This window comes from Ochotona curzoniae, unplaced genomic scaffold (genome assembly GCF_017591425.1).
Source record: "Ochotona curzoniae isolate NIBS_2020 unplaced genomic scaffold, NIBS_Ocur_1.0 scaffold_4763, whole genome shotgun sequence".
NCBI lineage: Eukaryota > Metazoa > Chordata > Mammalia > Lagomorpha > Ochotonidae > Ochotona > Ochotona curzoniae.
This window is the reverse complement of record NW_024467123.1, coordinates 9,328,477-9,347,096: the sequence shown is the minus strand read 5'-3', so window position 1 is coordinate 9,347,096 and position 18,620 is coordinate 9,328,477. Positions and strand designations below refer to the sequence as shown.

Genomic DNA, 18,620 nt, shown 5'->3' with positions numbered 1-18,620 from the left:
CCACACAAAGATCTGAATTGAGTTCCTGGTTCCCAGCTTCTACCCCATCACAGCTCCAGCTATTGCAGGCAACTGGGGAGTGAACCAGCAAATAGGAACTTTGAGTTTTCCTTCTCTTTCTCTCTGCCACTCAATTTAAAAATAAATTTAGGACCTGGTGCAATGACTCAATTGGCTAGTCAACCCCTTGCAAGTTTTGGGATCCCATATGGGAGCTAGTTCATATCTCAGTTCCTCCACTTTCCATTCAGCTTCCTGCTTATATCCTGGAAAGGGAATAGAGGATGGCTCAAAGCCTTGGGACCCTGCACCCACATGGAAAACACAGATAAAGTGCCTGGTTGATGGCTTTATATCAGCTCTGGCCATTACAGCCATTTGGAGAGTGAACCAGCAGATGGCAGATCTCTCCCTGTCTCCTTCTTTCTGTAAAACTGCCTTTCCAATAAAAATAGATAAATCTTAAAAAAATAATAAAAATAACCAAGGACTATCAGCATGGGCACCAAGGACTATATCCCAACTGCCAAGGAGACACGGGGAATTGGATTGCCTTTGGAGGCCGAGAACTGTGAGGTCATCCACTCCCACTTGGATCTACCACATGGGATGGAAGAAGCCCAAATCCTTCCTCGCAGGATCCAAGGTCATCAGAACAACAGCTAGGAGCCCTGAGCAGCCCGCAGAAACAGACGATCAGTACACTTCCTTCGGGAATCGGGAGAGGAGCTTTCTCTGGTCCTTACTTAGTTCCAACTTTGGATCGCTACCCTCTCCTGCAATGACCATCAGGGTTACTCCGAAGCTCCCTCCTCCAAAAAAAAAAAAAAAATCAGATTATACAGACAGAAAACTACAAGGAAAGCTTAGTACCAGACAGGAAACAGTTAGCCTAGACTCACATATACCTTACCAGGTAGAACATGAACATAAGTTACTCCTCGCTAGGGTATTGAAGATTTCTCTGCACACCCCTCCTAAAACTGTTCTGCGCCTTAACTGTTGACATATGCCTTGTTAGAGTTATAAGCCAACAAGGACTATCCCAAAATCCACCAGGTTCAGTAAAAATTATGTTTCAACACTATAAACTACTAGATACAAAAAGGAAAATAGACACGAGACAGTTGAATAGTACCCTATAGCCATTTTAAGGTGTGTAGCAGCCAGCTGTGTATAAACTAAAATTGAAATGTCAATGAAGTAATCACAAGATGTGGTTAAGAACTTGCATTTTCTAACATATTGGTCACTCAATACCATGTCATTTAACTAAAAAAATAAATAATAATAATAATAAATTTAAGGGGTTGGTGTTGTGGTGCAGCACATTAAACTGCTACTTGCAATCCCAGCATCCCATATATAAGTTCTACTTTGAGTCCTGGCAGTTCCACTCCTGATCCAGCTCCCCAATGCTCCTGAAAATGCAGCATATGGTAGCTCAATTTTCTGAGACCCTACCATCCACCTGGATCACTGCAGGTTCCTGGCTTCAGCAGGGTCTAGCCTAGACTAACCACAGCTATCTGGAGAATGACCCAATGAATGTAATATCCCTGTTTTTTTTTAAGTAAATGTTTATTTAAGTAAATAAACAAATCTTTCAATAAATAAATGTATGGAGGAATTTTTCTTTCATCCATTCAACTCTGCTGTTGAAGATCCCCCTATCTTATGTTTTAAGATCAACTGATTTGAAAGTCAGAATTGTGCAGGGGGTGGTTACGGAAAGACACAAAAGAGCGTCCCTCCATCCATGGGTGCAGTCTCCAAGTGGCCACACAACTATGGCTGAGCTAGAGTGAAGCCAGAAGCTTTATCCAGGTCTACCATATAAGTGCAGGGACCCAAGCACATGTGTCATCTTCATGTGGTTTTTCTTGGGTGATTAACCAGGAGCCCGACTCCCTGTATTTTTTTTTAAGATCAATTTTTAAATTTTTATTTGAAAGGAAGAGTTACAGTGAGAGAAAGAGATAAAGAAAAAGAGATCTTCTATCATCTGGTTCACTTCCTAAATGGCTGTGACAACTGGAGGTAGGCCAGCCTGAAACCATGAGCTTCTTCCAGGTCTCCCACATGGGTGCAGAGCCCAAGAATTTAGACCACCTTTTGCTGCTTTCCTAGGCATTTTTTTTTTTTAAGATTTATCTTTTTTTTTTTTTTTATTACAAAGTCAGATATACAGAGAGGAGGAGAGAGAGAGGAAGATCTTCTGTCTGATGAGAGAGAGGAAGATCTTCTGTCCGATGATTCACTCCCCAAGTGACCACAATGGCCGGTACTGCACTAATCCGAAGCAGGGAACCTGGAACCTCTTCCGGATATCCCACATGGGGGCAGGGTCCCAAAGCTCTGGGCCATCCTCGACTGCCTTCCCAGGCTACAAGCAGGGAGCTGGATGGGAAGTGGGGCTGCCGGGATTAGAACCAGAGCCCATATGGGATCCTGGCGTGTTCAAGGCGAGGACTTTAGCCACTAGGCCACACTGCTGCGCCCATTTCCTAGGCATTTTGTAGGGAGCTGGATGGGAAGTGAAGCAGACAGGACTCAAATCAGGACCCATATGAGATGTGACTGCCTCAGGCAGAGTCTTAATTTACTATACCATGGCTCCAGCCTCCCAGTATTTCTTAAAATTTTTATTTCAGGAAGCAACATTATGGTGTAGTGGATAAAGCCATCACTCATGACATTGGCATCTCAGGCATCTCATATGGGACACGTTTCAGGTCCCGTCTGTTAATGTGCCTGGGAATGCAACAAAAGATGGCCCTTTCGCCCAGGTGAAATTTCCTGATTCTTGGCTTCAGTGTGGCTCAGCTCTGGCCATTGTAGTCACTGGGGACTGAACCAGCAGATAGAAGACCTCTCTCTCTCTCTCTCTCTCTCTCTCTCTCTCTCTCTCTCTCTAGCTCTTTCAAATAAATCTTTTTAATTCATTTCATTTTAGGGAACACTGTTTGACAAAAGGGAGTTAAACTACTGCTTGCAATGCTGATAGGCCATATGACCACCACTCCAAGTCCCAGGTTCTCTACTTCCAGTCCACCTCCTTGCTAATGTGCCAGGGAAAGCAGCAGAAGATGGCTCACGTCTCTGGGCTGATGCCATCCATGTGAAACATGTCAATGGAGTTGCAGGCCTCTGGCTTTGACTTGACTTGTCCCCAGCCACTACAGCCATTAGCAGAGTAAGCCAGCAAATGGAAGATCTCTTTCTATGTATTTCCTTCTCTTTCTCTATAATTCTACCTCTAAAAGATAGACAAATAAATAATAAAATTTCAGAGTTGGCATTGCGATACAGAAAGATAAGCCATTGCCTTTGACACTAGAATCCTAAATGAGCACTGATTTGGGTCCTAGCTGTTTAGCTCTTTACTAACGCCCTAGGAAAAGCAGCAGAGGATGGCCTAAGTGCTTAGCCTTGCAACCACATGGAAGATTTGGAATGAGCTTCTGGCTCCTGTCTTCAGCCTGGCCCAGCCCTGGCTGTTGTAACTATTTGGGGAGGGAACCAGCAGATGGAAAACATTCTCACCCTCTCAAATAAACAAAAAATATGAAAATAAAATCTCATTTTATTTTGAAAAGCAGAGGTAAGTACAGATGAAAAAAAATTAGTTCACTTCCTAAATGCCCACAACAGCTGGAAGCTGGATCAGGCCAAAGTCAGGAGCTCATAACTCAGTCATGGTCACCCACTTGGGTAGCAGGGTCTCCAATATTAGAGCATCACCTGCTGCCTCCCACAGTGTACATGCGCAAGAATCTGGAAGCAGAAATGTAACTGGGTCTTAAACAACACAGATGCAGGTGTCCCAAATGAGATCTTTTTTTTTTTTTTAATTTATTTATTTACTGGAAAGTCAGATATACAGAGAGGAGAGACAGAAAGGAAGATTTTCCTTCCAATGATTCACTCCCCAAGTGAGCGTGACGGCTGATGCTATGCCGATCCAAAGCCAGAAGCCAGGAACTTCTTCCAGGTATCCCATGCGGGTGCAGAGTCCCAAGGCTTTGGGCCATCCTCTACTGCTTTCCCAGGCCACAAGCAGGGAGCTGGATGGGAAGTGGAACTGCCGGGACTAGAATTGGCACCCATATGGGATCCCAGCACGTACAGGGCGAGGACTTTAGCCGCTAGGCCACCATGCCTGGCCCCGAAATAGATCTTAATTGCTGTATCGAACGTCAATTCCTCCACTGTATTTTTTAATTATTTACTGAGTTCTTTAGCTCCAATATTTCTGATTTTCATGATTTCTCTTTGAGGATAATTTTTCATTCTTGTGAGTTATCTTCCTAATTTCATTAAATAATCTGTACTTTCTTAAATTTTTTTTCTATATGTTTTATTCAACTTTCTTAAAATCATTGTTTTGAATACTTTTTCAGGCATTTCCTCCATTTATTCTTTCATTATGGCCTACTGTTATCAAGTTACTGTCTTCCTTTGGAGGTATGTTGCTACCTTGCTATTTTTCATGCTTTATTCCTGTGTTGTGTTTTATGGCTCCAGGTTGTTAGACACTTCCAGCACTTTTACAGAGCAAGTTTTCTGCAAAAGATTTTCATCTGGGTCGTGTTGTAGGATCTGATCACATATGCTGCATTGGCTTTGTTTCCAAGTGAGCACTTGAACGTAGTGTTTCTGCGACTTCTTTATCTGTAATCAATGCTGGGGATATTTGTGGGTGTCTCGGTGGCCTAGGCTGCAGGGGTTGGGGGACTGTGTCATCAACTGGCATTGAGTTCCCTTATGTGCTGGAAGCTTCACTGGCAGCACTGCGTGCAGCATGCCTGGCAGCAGCAGTGGAACACCCAGTTTCTACAGGGGAAGGCAGGACCACTGGCGCAGGCCTGTAGTAGCATGCCTAGTAGCTAAGTAGACTGCCTATCAATGTTTGAGGGTCACACTGGGGTTGCTTTGCATAGCCAGCAGTGTCCAAGTGCTGCACAGGTAACTTCATGGGGTCTTTACAAAGGGGCTAACCTGCTCGAGGAAGTCTTCTCTGCTGTGTGTAGATTGAGTGGCTCAACTGCTTCATGGAACCACAGGCAGGACCACTGGTTGCTTGTTGGGAACCTGCACTAGCTGAGCTACTTATGGCAGGCGGCTCAGCTGCTTCCCTGGGCTGAGGGTATGTGGGCAAAGCAACTCGCTGTTACCAATACAGCAGTAGGATAGGCAGGGTTACCTGGCTGTTCTATAGGACCAAGAGTGGGTGGGCAGGGTCACTCATCTGCTTCTAGAGTGGCAATAGGGTGAGTAGGAACATCCAATTCTTTTCTGAGAGCCTCTGCCTGCTCAGCTGAGCTGCTCATGTTTCACTGCCCAAGTTCTTCCTATAGCTCCTCCAAGTCGGTCTACAGGGTGGGGTGAGTGGAGATCATAAGAACAGCGGCCTGGTTGCTTCCCCAAATCCCAGGTAGGCAGGGTCTCAAGATGGCTTCTAGCATAGTGTGTGCAAGAGATGACACAACATGGGCTGGACTCCTTCTCCAGGGCAATATAAGATTACAACCCAGAAGCCCCTCAAGCTGGGCTCAGGGTCTGCAGGAGTTACAGGGTTCTCTGGTGCCAAATGCCTCAGCTGCCTCAGGCATGGGGAAGGACTACCAGGGTCTTGTGCTTACCAATATTTACTTTAAGAAAAGTAAAATTTCACTTGATTCAGGCTTCATCTCAACAGACAGAATGGCAGCTTCTGTGTACTTAGTTGCATTCTTGCTAAGTCTCCTGCCTCCCTCTCTTGCAAGGAGAATTTTTTTCAACATTGGGGTTACTCAACTTTGGGAGAGGGCGGTAGTGAAGGCAATTCCCTGGCCACTTGGTTAACATAATGACAGAGGCTCTGTCCACATGTACTACCTGAGGACAACAGCCATGGGGGTTCTGCCCTGCACTAGGTTTTGCTGTGGAAGGCCTGACACTGGGCTTGGTATAAGGCCAAGGCTTAACTTCCTTTCTCTGCACCTATGCTGCCTATAGCTGAAGGAGCGGTGAAATGGACAAAATTTTCCCTTTTTTGTCTTCTCCAACATGTCTTTTCTTATTATTATTTTAATAAAACCAAGCATTATGGTCTCCCAGTGGGATTCTTTCGCTTTCAAGAAAGAACTGGTGTGTGCATAGCTGTCCAAATCAGAGTGTCTTTTGGAATATAATTGGTGGAGGATCTTACTCAGTTACTATTTTGCTCTGCTTCCCGACTGCTTTTTCATAATAAATGCTACAGGGCCTGAAGTGTTAGTTCACTGGTAAATCTTTACCTTGCAGGTGCCAGGATCCCATATGTGTGCCAGTTCATATCCTGGCTGCTCCATTTCCTTTCCAGCTCCCTACTTGTGACCTGGGAAAGGAGTGGAGGAGGCTCAAAGCCTCGGGACCCTGCAACTCTGTGGGAGGCCCTGAAGTAGCTCCTAGCTCTTGGCTTCAGGTCAGATCAGCTCAGCTTTAGCCGTTGCAGCTATTTGGGGAGTGAACCAGTTGTTTGTTTCATCCTATAAAATCTGCCTTTCCAATAAAATCTTCCTGTAAAATCTGCCTTTCTGATAAAAAATAAATATTTTTAAAATGAAATACTACAATATTGTAACTTTTAAAAAAGATTTATTTATTTTTAGAGAAAGATATATACAGAGGAGGAAAGACAGGATAATCTTCCGTCTGCTGATTCACTCCCCAAGTGGCCGCAACGGCCACAGCTTAGCTGATCCGAAGCCAGGAGCACAGAGCCTCTTCCGGATCTCCCCCACAGGTGCAAGGTCCTAAGACTTTGGACTGTCCCTATTCTGTCAAGTTAAACTACAGAACCATCCTAAAAGTGCATGATCAGGGAATGGGAGTGACCTAGGAGAGAACTAGTGGGCACCTCCCTCTTGTGTTCCCACTCCTACTGGAGAACATGAAAACCAGGACAGGAGCAGGGGTGGCTAGACAGAACAGTACCCACTAGCATGTGTGTGGGCTGGATAGTGGAGCTGGTTGGGTTGAACTAGGTGTCAATGCCCACTGACATGTATGAGAGCTGAATGGGATGTGGGACAGACTGGATTAGTCTGCTGTACATACTGGCAAGCATGGGAACCAGGGCAGGGGGTGGGCCTGTGGGAGTTATTATGGGTCACTCTGACTAGGCTGGTTTAAGTGAGGGCCGAGTGTGTGCTGGGCAGAATCAGGCCAGACTGCAACACCCACTGGTTCCAGTGGAAGTCAGGGCTGGAAACAGAACCGACCCAGCAAATGCAACAACCAGCTGACTGGGGTGATGTACTGTGCTGGGCCCTGTACTTGCAAGTATATACAAGAATCTGGTCTGGGGTCACCTCAGAAAAAGTTTCTTTGGAGATTCCCCCAATCGAACTGCCGAACTCAGAACCCTAACCATGAAGATAAGCGCAGGTTCCATGGTCTGCCATGGAGTGCAAGTGTCAGAGCCGAGCCTCCTCAGCGGAGGAGCAATGGACAGCATATCCAGTTGCACATGGTTGATATGCAGTCTATCGGAACCTGCAGAGGATACCTGGCACCACAGCAGAGGACAGAACAAATCAATCAACTACCCCAGCCATATGTTGGCAGTGAAAAACTGGGCAAACGGAGACTCTAAGATGGACTATGTCGATCAGTGGATTCTGCAGCGACTTCATCATGCTTGGAATGGCGAGACTGGCAGCAATTCAGAACTGTGGAACTACCAAAACCACTCGAGCAGGACCCTTGGAGCATGCCCCACATTGGGGACCTGGGATGGGTGGGAGGCTGGGTGGGGTTCTCCCTTAATATTCTCCCTTTACTCCAAATAAAGAAAAAAAAAAGTAGCCCTTAAACCATTCTACCCTAATCAGCTATGTAAAGATTGTCAAAAATGAAGAAAAAAAGACTTTGAGCTGTCCTCTACTGCTTTCTCAGGCCACAAGCAGAGAGCTGGATGGGAAGTGGAGCTGCCAGGATAGAACCAGTGCCCATATGGGATCCCAGCGTGTTCCAGGCTAGGACTTCAGCTGCTAGGCAACCACACCAGGCCCACAATATTGTAACTTTATTTACTTTTAAATTTTTTTATTTTTTATTGTTTTTTGATTTAATATTGCAAATTTTTTAAAAGCTTTTGAATTTTCTTTACATTTGTACCATGGTTTTTTGTTTTTTTTGTTTTGTTTTGTTTTGTTTTGTTTTTTTACTGACTTTTTCATTCAGAAGCCAAAGAGATACACTGGCTGGGCCAGGTCAAAGCTAGGAACCCAGAACTCAATTTGGGTCTTCCACATTGGTGACAGGAATCTGAGTACAGGATTATCGCCTGCTGCCTCTGGAGTGAGCTTCAGCAGGAAGCTGAACTTGGAAGCAGAATCAGGATTCAAAGTCAGGCATTCTGAAATCCAAGCATCCCGCAAACAGCATCTTCATCATTATTAAAGTATTCATCAAAGTATTAACCCTTAAATTTTTTAAACTATAAAACACATGCTCATGGAGTAAAATGAAAACAGTAAAAGGTGAGAAAATGAGAAGAATGCTCCTCTCCCAACTAGAATTACTCTTTACATACACATGCAGAACTTTAAAACACACACATGCATATACAGACAAAACAACAAAAAGTAAATGAGATAACAGTACAAACACCACTATACCATGCTGTTCTACACCCAAGAACATGTAGCTAGCACACGCCTTTGATTTGGATATTCATCAGCAATCCTACCTTCATTAAGGTAGAATGTCAATGTAAGCTCAAGACAGGTATTTTTGTCATGTGATCTCTCCTATCTATCCCCACTATCTAAACAGGATCTCAACATAGTTCCATGCTCAGTAAGAATTTGCTAGTAACTTTACTTCCCTTCGCAGAACTGCCTTCATTTGAAGCATAATTCCCTGCCTCAGTCTCACTGGCCAGAAAACTTGGCAAAAGGCTCCCTTTCTAGGGTTTACTCCTATTAGCAGAATAAAAGCAATGGGGAGTCATTCTATATGGTGCAAATTTTTAAGCACACAGAATATTCCTTTTACCAAGATTCTCTGAGGTGGCTGCTACTTGATCGTTCCTAGGTTGGCTCTCCTGCCTTAAGTTCAATTCTATGGGCTCATTTGCATCCTTCCAGACAAGTTCCTTTTTGCTTAAATTAGGTTTGGGTTTTTTACCCTCACTACCACTACGATTTTAAGATGCACAATTCTTTGTTCCAAGGGGCTACCCTATAAGCAGTAGCATGTTCAGTAGCATGGCTTTTCCCCTTTAGTTGTCAGTAGCACCTCCTAGTGTAACAGTCAAAAATGTCTCCAGACATTACCAATACCCCAGGGACTGAATTAGAAAAGTTGATTTCTGTGGGATAGAAAAAAAAAAAACCTGATGGTTATGAAATCTTGCATAACATTCTATTACTTTGAAACTATCTTGATTGTTTTATAACTAAGCTATATTTGTATCATAGTATACTTTGATATGCCGTAAATTACTAAGCCTCTCTATAACAATGTATTTTAAGGTAGCACCTGGAGTTAAAGTCACAGCTTTATGAAGATATAATTCATATACCAAATAATTCACCCATTTAAAGTATCAATTAAACAGATAACTTTTAGTATATTTGCAGAGCTGTACAGCCATCACTACAATCAAATTAAGAACACTTTCGTCACTCCAAAAAGAAACTTCACTCACTTTTGCTGTTATTTCCAACTTCCAAACTCCCCAAGCCTTAGGTAACCCTGTCTTTGCAAAAGCCTATAGAAATGCAAGGCCTGCTGGTTAGCTCAACAGTTGGGGTGGTGATGGGCTGAGCTAGGTGTCACCATGGAACCTGCCAACACTCATTGGTATAGGGACTAAGAACAGTCTGGTCAGGTCCAGGCTGCAGCACCCACATGTGTATCCTAAAACAGGCTGTGGGGTGGGCCAGGTCGCATTCACCCAGCTCATATTAGGCCAAGATAGAGGAGCAGACTATGCTGGGCAAGGGCCTACCACAAGCTGGCATGCATGAGATCTGGGTCTGGCAGTGGGCCAAGTTGGGGAACTTGGGAAAATGCCCTATTGGGTCATAGCTTCTGCTGGTGAGCATGTAGTTCAAGTCTGGGAGTCAGGCAATCTAGGCATGGTTGCTCCAACTGTTGGCTAAAGTGTGGGTTGGTTTTGGAAGGGGGCACACAGGGTAGGGCCAAGCCAACCTCAGCTCACAGGAAAGTGCAGAAACCAGGCTGGAACACAGGTCATGCTGAGCTATGCTGTCATACCTATCAATGTACATGAGCCAGGGATGGGAGCAGACTGAGCAGGGCCAGGTTCCAGCGCTCACCAGCAGCAGTTGGGACTGGGGGCAGGCCAGGTCAGGCCAGGCTACAGCATCTAAAGCAAAGGCTAAAACAGGTGAGGGACTATGCCAAGCTGGGTTAGAGCAACCACTGGCACACACAAGATCTGTGGCTGAGAACAGGCCTGACTGGGGAGAAAAGGGGACATCCTGGCTGGGTTGTGACTCCCACTGGTGAATGCAAAGCCCAGAGTTGGGACTGCTGTCTAGTCTGGGCATGCTACAGTGTCCCCTGACATTAAGTGTGGACTGGGTCTAGGTTGTGCCAGACTCATCTAGACACCAACACCCAGTGGTGCTCGTGAGAACCAGGGTATGTTATGTGTAGGACGAACTAGGTTGGGTCTCTACCCCAGCTGAGCCATGTGTGAGTTGTGTCTGGGTGTGGATAAGCCTTAGCTGGTCTGAAACATTCAACAGTAAAAACTAGAATGGGTGAAGGCCATTCAGGAAAGGCCACTGTTCCTCTCAGGACAGAAGGTGGACTAAATATGGCTGGCTCAAAAACCCACTGGTATGTATGATCTGGCATTGGGAGAGATTCTGATGCAGGAGCTTGGAAAACTCCTCTGTCAGGACATAGTCCCTGCAGGCAAGCGCAAGAACAATGATAGGGAACAGCTCAGACCAGGCCAGGGAACGGTATCCACTGGAATCCATTTGGCACAGTTCACGGGCGAACCAAGCTGGGCCAGTTCATATCACCCCCTGGCGAATCTGAGCACCAGAATGAAGTGTAGGTGGGGCCAGGTTGGATCTCAACACAGCCCAGTTCACATGAGGGTCAGGACTGGAGCCAGTTGAGCTGGGCTGGACTAGGCTACAGCCCCTACCAGTGTGAGTTGGAATTGGGGCTGGGACAGACCCAGCCAGGCTATCGCACCTACTGGCAAATGTTGAAGAGAGGCAGGCCCTGCCAAACTGTGTCACAGCACCCAACCAGAACATGTGAGACCCAGGAGGGGAGGGTGCGAATCTGGTAGGGAGAATGTGAAGGGCTCCCCTGCTGGACCATCACTCCTACCAGACAGCGTGAGCTGAGATGAGGGCAGAGCAGGCCAGGCAGGGCTACAATACCTGTGTGCCTCATGTGGCCTAGATTAGGGGAAAGTCAGACTCAGTAGACTGTTTCTATTGGTGCATGCATAAATCAGAGTGAGGGTGGATTGGCTGTGCTTTAACGCAAGGTCCCAAGGCTTTGGGCCATCCTCGACTACTTTCCCAGGCCACAAGCAGGGAACTGGATGGGAAGTGGAGCTGCCGGGGTTAGAACTGGCGCCCATGTGGGAATCCCTGCACATTCAAGGTGAAGACTTTAGCCACTAGGCCACTGCACTGGGCCCAATTGTCTAATACTCTCATACTGTAGGACACACAAACTTATTTATCCACTTACTAGCTGATAGACATCTGTGTGATTTTCCTTTTTTTTTTTTTTTGGCTATTTACAATTATTCTATGAACATTTGCATACAAGTGCCTGTATAAGCATGTATTTTCCTTTTTCTGTAGATATACCATGGGATGGAATTATAGGTTATGTGGTTAAGTGCAAATACAGGATGTCTTAAACCACAAATAAACTAGTTTTACTTCTCCCTAATATGAATACCTTTTGTTTCACTGTGTAACTTCCGGGAACCTCTAATACTATGCTGAGTAGAGGTTACAAAAGTGTATGTCCTTGGTTTGTTCTTATCCTGAGGAGCAAACTTTCAGGCTTCTCACTGGTAGGCATTATACTGGCTAAAGATCTTTCTGCAAATGTATTTTGCCAACTGATGAAATTTCCTTCAAGACCTGGTTGCATAGTCTTTTTTCTTTCGCTTTCAGCAAGCTGCGATTGAAAGTAGTAGAACAGTGTACTTGTAAGTTTTTGCTTCACAGAGCAAAAGATGCTTAATATTTAGGTTTGGCCCAATGGCCTGGTGGCTAAATCCCCCACTTGCATGCGCTGGGATTGCAAAGGGGCATTGGTTTGTGTCCCAACTGCTCCAATTCCCATCCAGCTCCCTGCTTGTGGCCTGGGAAAGTAGTAGAGGATGGCTCAAAGCCATGGCACCTTGCACCTGTGCGGGAGACCTGGAAGAAGTTCCTGGCTCCTGGCTTCAGATCAGCTCAGCTCTGGCCATTGCAGCAACTTGGGAAGTGAACCAGCAGACAAAGTTCTTTCTGTCTCTCTTTCTCTCTGTATATCTGCCTTTCCAATAAAAATAAAGTCTTTAATAAAAAAATGTTTAATTATATTTTTAAATATTCCCCAAAGGCCGCTTTTCTTCCTTTCTTATTTGTCAGCCTACAACCTTTCTATCTGAGTTCTAGGTAAGTCAAAGGCTCTGGTGTACATTTTTCTAAAGCTCTACGTTTCTCCTTTGGTAATTTACTTCCATTTCTCCTTCAGTACTACAGTGAGTCTCTATTTATAGCATTTTCCACTTCAGATTGATATCAGTCTTTATTCCTTCCAACAGAAGATCTATCTGATCTCTCACCGTAACAAGGAACTATTGTTAACTTTATGCAAAAGCTTGAAATCAACAGTGGTTTAGAGTAATAGCAAACTTTGAAAATCAAATTCGAAGAATAACAGCTATTAATCAATTTGGGGTCAAGAACTTTCCAAGAAGGGAAATAAAATTTTAGAAGCAAGCAAGTACAATATATAAAACCAAAAGCAAAATCCTAAAGGGGCCCAAAACTTTCATATATATATATAAAAAAAAAATCCCTGGGGCTGACATTGTGGCCTACAAGGTAAAAATGCTAGGGGTGACACCAGCATGTTACAATACTGTGTCCCCAATACAGTTTCCTGCAAATGGCCTCGGAAAAGCAACAGAAGTGTCTGGGCCCACGCCATGCACAGGAGAGACCCAGATGAAGCTCCTGGCTCCTGACTTCAGCATGGCCCAGCCCTGGGGATAGTGGCCACCTGCACAGTGATCCAACAGGTAAAATACGTTTCTCTGTCTCTCCCTCTCAGTAAATTTGACTTTCAAATAAATAAATACTTTAAAAAAAATCCCTTGTCTGGGCCCGGCGCGGTGGCGCAGTGGTTGGGGTCCTCGCCTTGCACGCCCGGGATCCCATATGGGCACCGGTTCTAATCCCGGCAGCCCCTCTTCCCTTCCAGCTCCCTGCCTGTGGCCCGGGAAAGCAGCAGAGGACGGCCCAAAGCCTTGGGACCCTGCACACATGTGGGAGACCCGGAAGAGGCTCCTGGCTTCGGATCAGCATAGTATCGGCCGTTGCGCTCACTTGGGGAGTGAATCACCGCATGGAAGATCTTCCTCTCTGTCTCTCCTCTCTGTATATCTGCCTTTCCAATAAAAAAATAATAAAAATAAATCTTTAAAAAAAATCCCTATTCTATAATGTATAGGCTAATGATAGTATCTCTTCATGTGCTTATATGTGTATCTTTGAAGAAATATCTAAGTCTTTTTCCCATTTTTAAATAGTATTTCTTTTCCTATTATTGAGTTACACTAAATCTTCATTTTAAATTCAAGTCCCTTTTCAAATACAGGATTTCCAAATTTTTCTTTCCTGACAGCATCCTTGCAACACAAGCTCTTTGAATTTTATCTGCCTTTCAAAACAGAAATAGTGTATCAAGACAAAGCAACAAATTTAACTTGCAATTTCATCACAGGAATGCTTTTTCTCGAAGGCAACTATTATACTTTGGATGTGACAGAAGTCTACCAACCTCCAATTCATCATATACATTATTAAAGATATATGAATTAAGTCAAGATTTAATTAAATGAATATATGTTAATGCTTAATTGTACATCAAATAAAACTGTTTTTATAAATTTATTATTGCATGCATGTGACTGCAAAGAATACATGACCATTTGTACCATTTGGTATAGAGCCCTTGAGTGGTGTTAAGGTGCAAAGAAGTGTGGCTATCATAGCTTGTGTCATCAGTATAAAAAACACAAATCATATTTCACCATTATGAAACTGGAGTTTACGACACATGCTCCCTGGAGAAGGTTCTCAGGGAGCCCTAGAATCCAGAAGATCAGAGAATCTAACTAGCCAGAGAAGACTGTGTAAAATTAAGAAAACCAGGTCAACTTCAAGTTGCACTATGGCAGTAACATATATTGTAGGGAGCAAGTCTGCCTATAAATGTCCTTTTATAGGACACCAGAAATACTACTTACTTGAGAACTACTTACCCTAATAAGGATCTTCAAGAACTATAGCTGTATTATAGCAAATGACTGAAAATATTTACCACAGGCAAGTGTCTCAATCCCAACCAAGGCCTATCTGTCTTTATTTCCAATCCTGCATGCCACAAGATCGATACCCTGACCGCTCTCACCTCTGCTGGAGAACTTTCAGTACTGATACCTACCAGCTAACACCAAGCAAGTTCTTATCAATATGTTCAGTCTGGTACTGAACAATCTGAATGACCTTCTTCATTTAATTCCCCTAGAAACCTGGTAAGGCAGGTTCTCTAATTGTCTCCAATGATGAGGAAACCAGCTTAAAGAGATTTTGTAACCTGCCCAAAGTTGCTGAGCTCCAGGGTGACTATGCTAAGACTCAAAGCTATGTTTGAGCTTAAGCTGTCAACTTCTGCAAGACCTGTGCAAAGATTCCTGAGCCTCAGTCTAATAATGATTCAGGACACTTGTTTAAAAAGAAAGAAACAGCCAGGCACAGTAGCCTAGCGGCTAAAGTCCTCACCTTGAATGCACTGGGATCCCACATGGATATCAGTTCTATTCCCGGCAGCCCCACTTCCCATCCATCTCCCTGCTTGTGGCCTGGGAAAGCAGCTGAGGATGGCCCAAAGCCTTGGGACCCTGCATCCACATGGGAGACCCTGAAGAGGCTCCTGGCTCCGGGCTCTTGGCCTCAGATTGGTTCTGCTCCTGCTGTTGCGGCCGCTTGGGGCGTGAATCATCGGAAGGAAGATCTTCCTCTCTGTCTCTGTTCCTCTCTGTATGTCTAACTTTGCAATAAAAAAACAAATAAATCTTTAAAAAAAGACGGTAAATTAGGCATCATTACAGAACACATAGATCAGAATCTCCTGGGTAATTTTTTAACGCACAGCAGATTTAGGAACCAGTATAGGTGAACTCCCCATTTCCTACAGATTGGGGTGTATTTCTGATACACACACCTCTCTGTAGAGGCGTTTCTTTCTCTCATGGTACAGGAATAAAGTCCCTTCGTTGGAAGTTCTTACCTTCCTAGTCTGTCACTCATTGATCTTTTTGGCTGATCTTGCCCTGAGATCTCATCTTACAGCTTTTCTTACTCATCACAGGGGCTTTCCCTCTCAGTGTTTGCACATATTGTCCTTTTGCAAATCTATGTGAAGTACCAGAATTGCAAATCTATGTGAATGATTGCATCTCCTGCTTATAAACGCCACAAAAGTAAAAAAACAAAAACAAAAACAAAAACTTACTTATGCTCATCACTTCATTCTAAGTGCCTAATTCTGTGCCTGTCATGTACATTCAATAAGTATTTGTTTCACAAATAAGTTCAAACTGTTTTAACAACTTTTTGCTTGACCAATCGACTGTTTTCCACTTACACAACAGAGAATCCGATTCTCAAGCTACAGAAGTGAAACTACTCTTCCTGCCTTTTCCTTCATCCACACCCAAATGCCTTCTCTTTGCTCCAAGGTAAAACTTAAATTCCCTGTTTTACAAAGTTCTCTTTAACTTGTCAGCCCACAACAGTCTCCTGGGGACTTCTACATCACTTTGTATGCTTAGGCCACTCATTCAACACTTGCTCATGTGCTACTATATCATTACATAATATTTCATATGCAAATACTTTTACTTTCCTAAATGCATTTTTTTTGGTAGTGTGTACATTCATCAAGGGTGGTTGCATGTAACTTTGCAACTAGAGTCCCCGCATATATCTTAGGTCTCTGGAAACATCTGTTGAAGGAATTACCAAAGAACATTCTATAGCTGGCAGTGAGGACTCAGCCTACAGTTTCTCACTAAATCTGGTACTTGACAGTTCTCAGAGGATCTATTTGATTTTTTTCTCCATGGAATTCCTCTTGGGAACCTCTTGGTAGATGATTCAAAACAAGTACACTGAAAGTATGTTATGATAATATATTGTTTTGAAGTCTGACAGACAAATCCATTTGAAATAATTTCATGATACTTTTAAGATGATAACTCTACATTGTTCTTGTCCTCTGAAACTGGGAGACTACTTATACATTATCAGTGGGTTAATTTGTATTTTAAAATATATCTTTAAGGGAAAATGGAGGAAGAGAACTATAGTCATATTGGTTACTCCACTGATTATCAGTTTTCATAAACATTTAATCCTACTTAAAATGCAGCACTGCATTTCAACTTTTCTTTTTGGTCATACTAACTTTTAAGCCTTTAAAATCTGATAATATTGAAATTCTGAGTATCTGTCACCACTTCAAATCCAAGGATTATTTTATCAATTTACCAGACATATTTTTGTGCATACTAAGAAAAGGTTGATAAAGAATTACCAGTTATTAGGCCTAATGTGATAGCTCAATTGGCTAATCCTTCCCCTGATAGCACTAAGATCCCAAGTAGGCGCTGATTTGTGTCCTGGCTGCTCCACTTCCCATCTACCTCCCTGTTTGGGTGGCTTGGGAAAGCACCGAATGATGGCCCAATACCTTGGGACCCTGCACCTGACAGGGAGACCTGGAATAAGCTCCTGGCTTTGGATCAGCTCAGCTTTGGCCACTGCGGCCATTTGGAAAGGAAACCAGTGGATGAAAGATCTTTCTTTCTCTCCTCTCTATAACTCTGTCTTTCCAATAAAATAAATAAATCTTTATTTAAAAAAAAAAGAACCACCAGTTATTTATTTCTTTTTTTAGATGTCCCTATGAACATTTTAAATAAAAATTTAATAGGTTTATTGAGATATAGTTTAAATACCATAAAACCCACTCATTTTAAATTACAACTGAATGAGATTCTTATAGAACTGTGCCACTGTCACTATAATCTCATTTTACAGTATCTTATTTTCTTAATTTTAATGTATTTCGCAAAATACAACCATCACCACTAGTTCTAGAATACTTTGATCATTCTGGCAAGAAACCTCATTAGCAATCATTCCCATTTCCTCAACTGCTTCAGCTCTATGCCATCATTAATCCACTTTGTCTCTACTGACTTGTATGTCCTTTTAAAAATATTTATTTTGTTTTGGAAGGCAGAGATCTTTCTATTGTTAGGTCATTTCCCAACTGCCCCCTATAGTGGGACCAGGGCCAGGTGGCAGCAGAAGCCTAGAACTCAATCCAGATCTCCAGCTGGTTGGCAGGGAGCCACACACTTGAGCCCCCACCTGCTCCTTCCCAGCAGGCACAACAGAATGCTGCTGCAATCAGAAGCTGAGCCAGGACTCAAACCAGGCTGTCTTAAGGACACCACTAGCGCCAGCTTGAGATTTGCCTCCCCCTAACCTTTCGTACACACAGAGCAGTTTGGTGTGATTAGCTCCTTTCACTTAGTGTAATGTTTTCAAGATCACCCAATGTTACAACATGTATCCAAAGTTCATTCCTTGTTATTAACTAACAGTTTTCTATTGTACAGATATACCACATGTGACTTACTCATGGGTCAATTGGTGGGTATTTGGGTTTTTTCCACTTTTTGGCTCCTAGGAATAATGCTGCTGAGAACATTCACAAACAAGTCTTTGTGTAAACATGCTTTCATTTTTCATGGGAGATACCCAGAAGTGGAATACTGGGTCAGGCCACGGTTATTCCCTCTCTAGATGAGTAACAATTCCGTTGTTGTTTTAGCTTCAAAGAGTCTGACAATCAGGAAACAAGTTTTTCACAGAGAAAACATCAGGGTTTTTTGGTGTACGAAGGCTCTGCTGTCAACAGACTTGTATCTTCCAATTTAGGGTCAATAACAAATATAAAATGAGGTAAGGATCCTTTTAGTGAACATCATAAAGCTAAAATGGAGTTTGCCTTGGTCCAATCTACTACGCTAAAATTCTATTTTCTAGTCAGATGCATATATCCTGCTCGTTGTGGCTGTTAATTGCTTAAGATACAATTATACAGTAAAGGTTTAGCACAAGTAACAAAACATTGTTTTTAATATTAGACACCCTGAGTGAGCTCATTATAGGAGAATACTAATTTTCCTTCCCTAGGATGGGCTTGTTGCTCATATCATGAGGAAAAGGTGAAACATTCATTATTTAATTTTTCAAAGCCTCTCGTGAAATCGTTTCAGG

The 18,620-nt window shown here is 43.3% G+C and overlaps 1 protein-coding gene and 1 pseudogene across 3 annotated transcripts in view; both read right to left on the bottom strand.

The window, feature by feature from the left end:
- Positions 1–18,620, bottom strand: part of LOC121149809 — a 39,966-nt pseudogene that overhangs the window by 20,122 nt on the left and 1,224 nt on the right.
- The window catches only part of CPEB3 (cytoplasmic polyadenylation element binding protein 3), a 218,268-nt gene that overhangs the window by 198,507 nt on the left and 1,141 nt on the right, over positions 1–18,620 (bottom strand). The window lies entirely within an intron of this gene.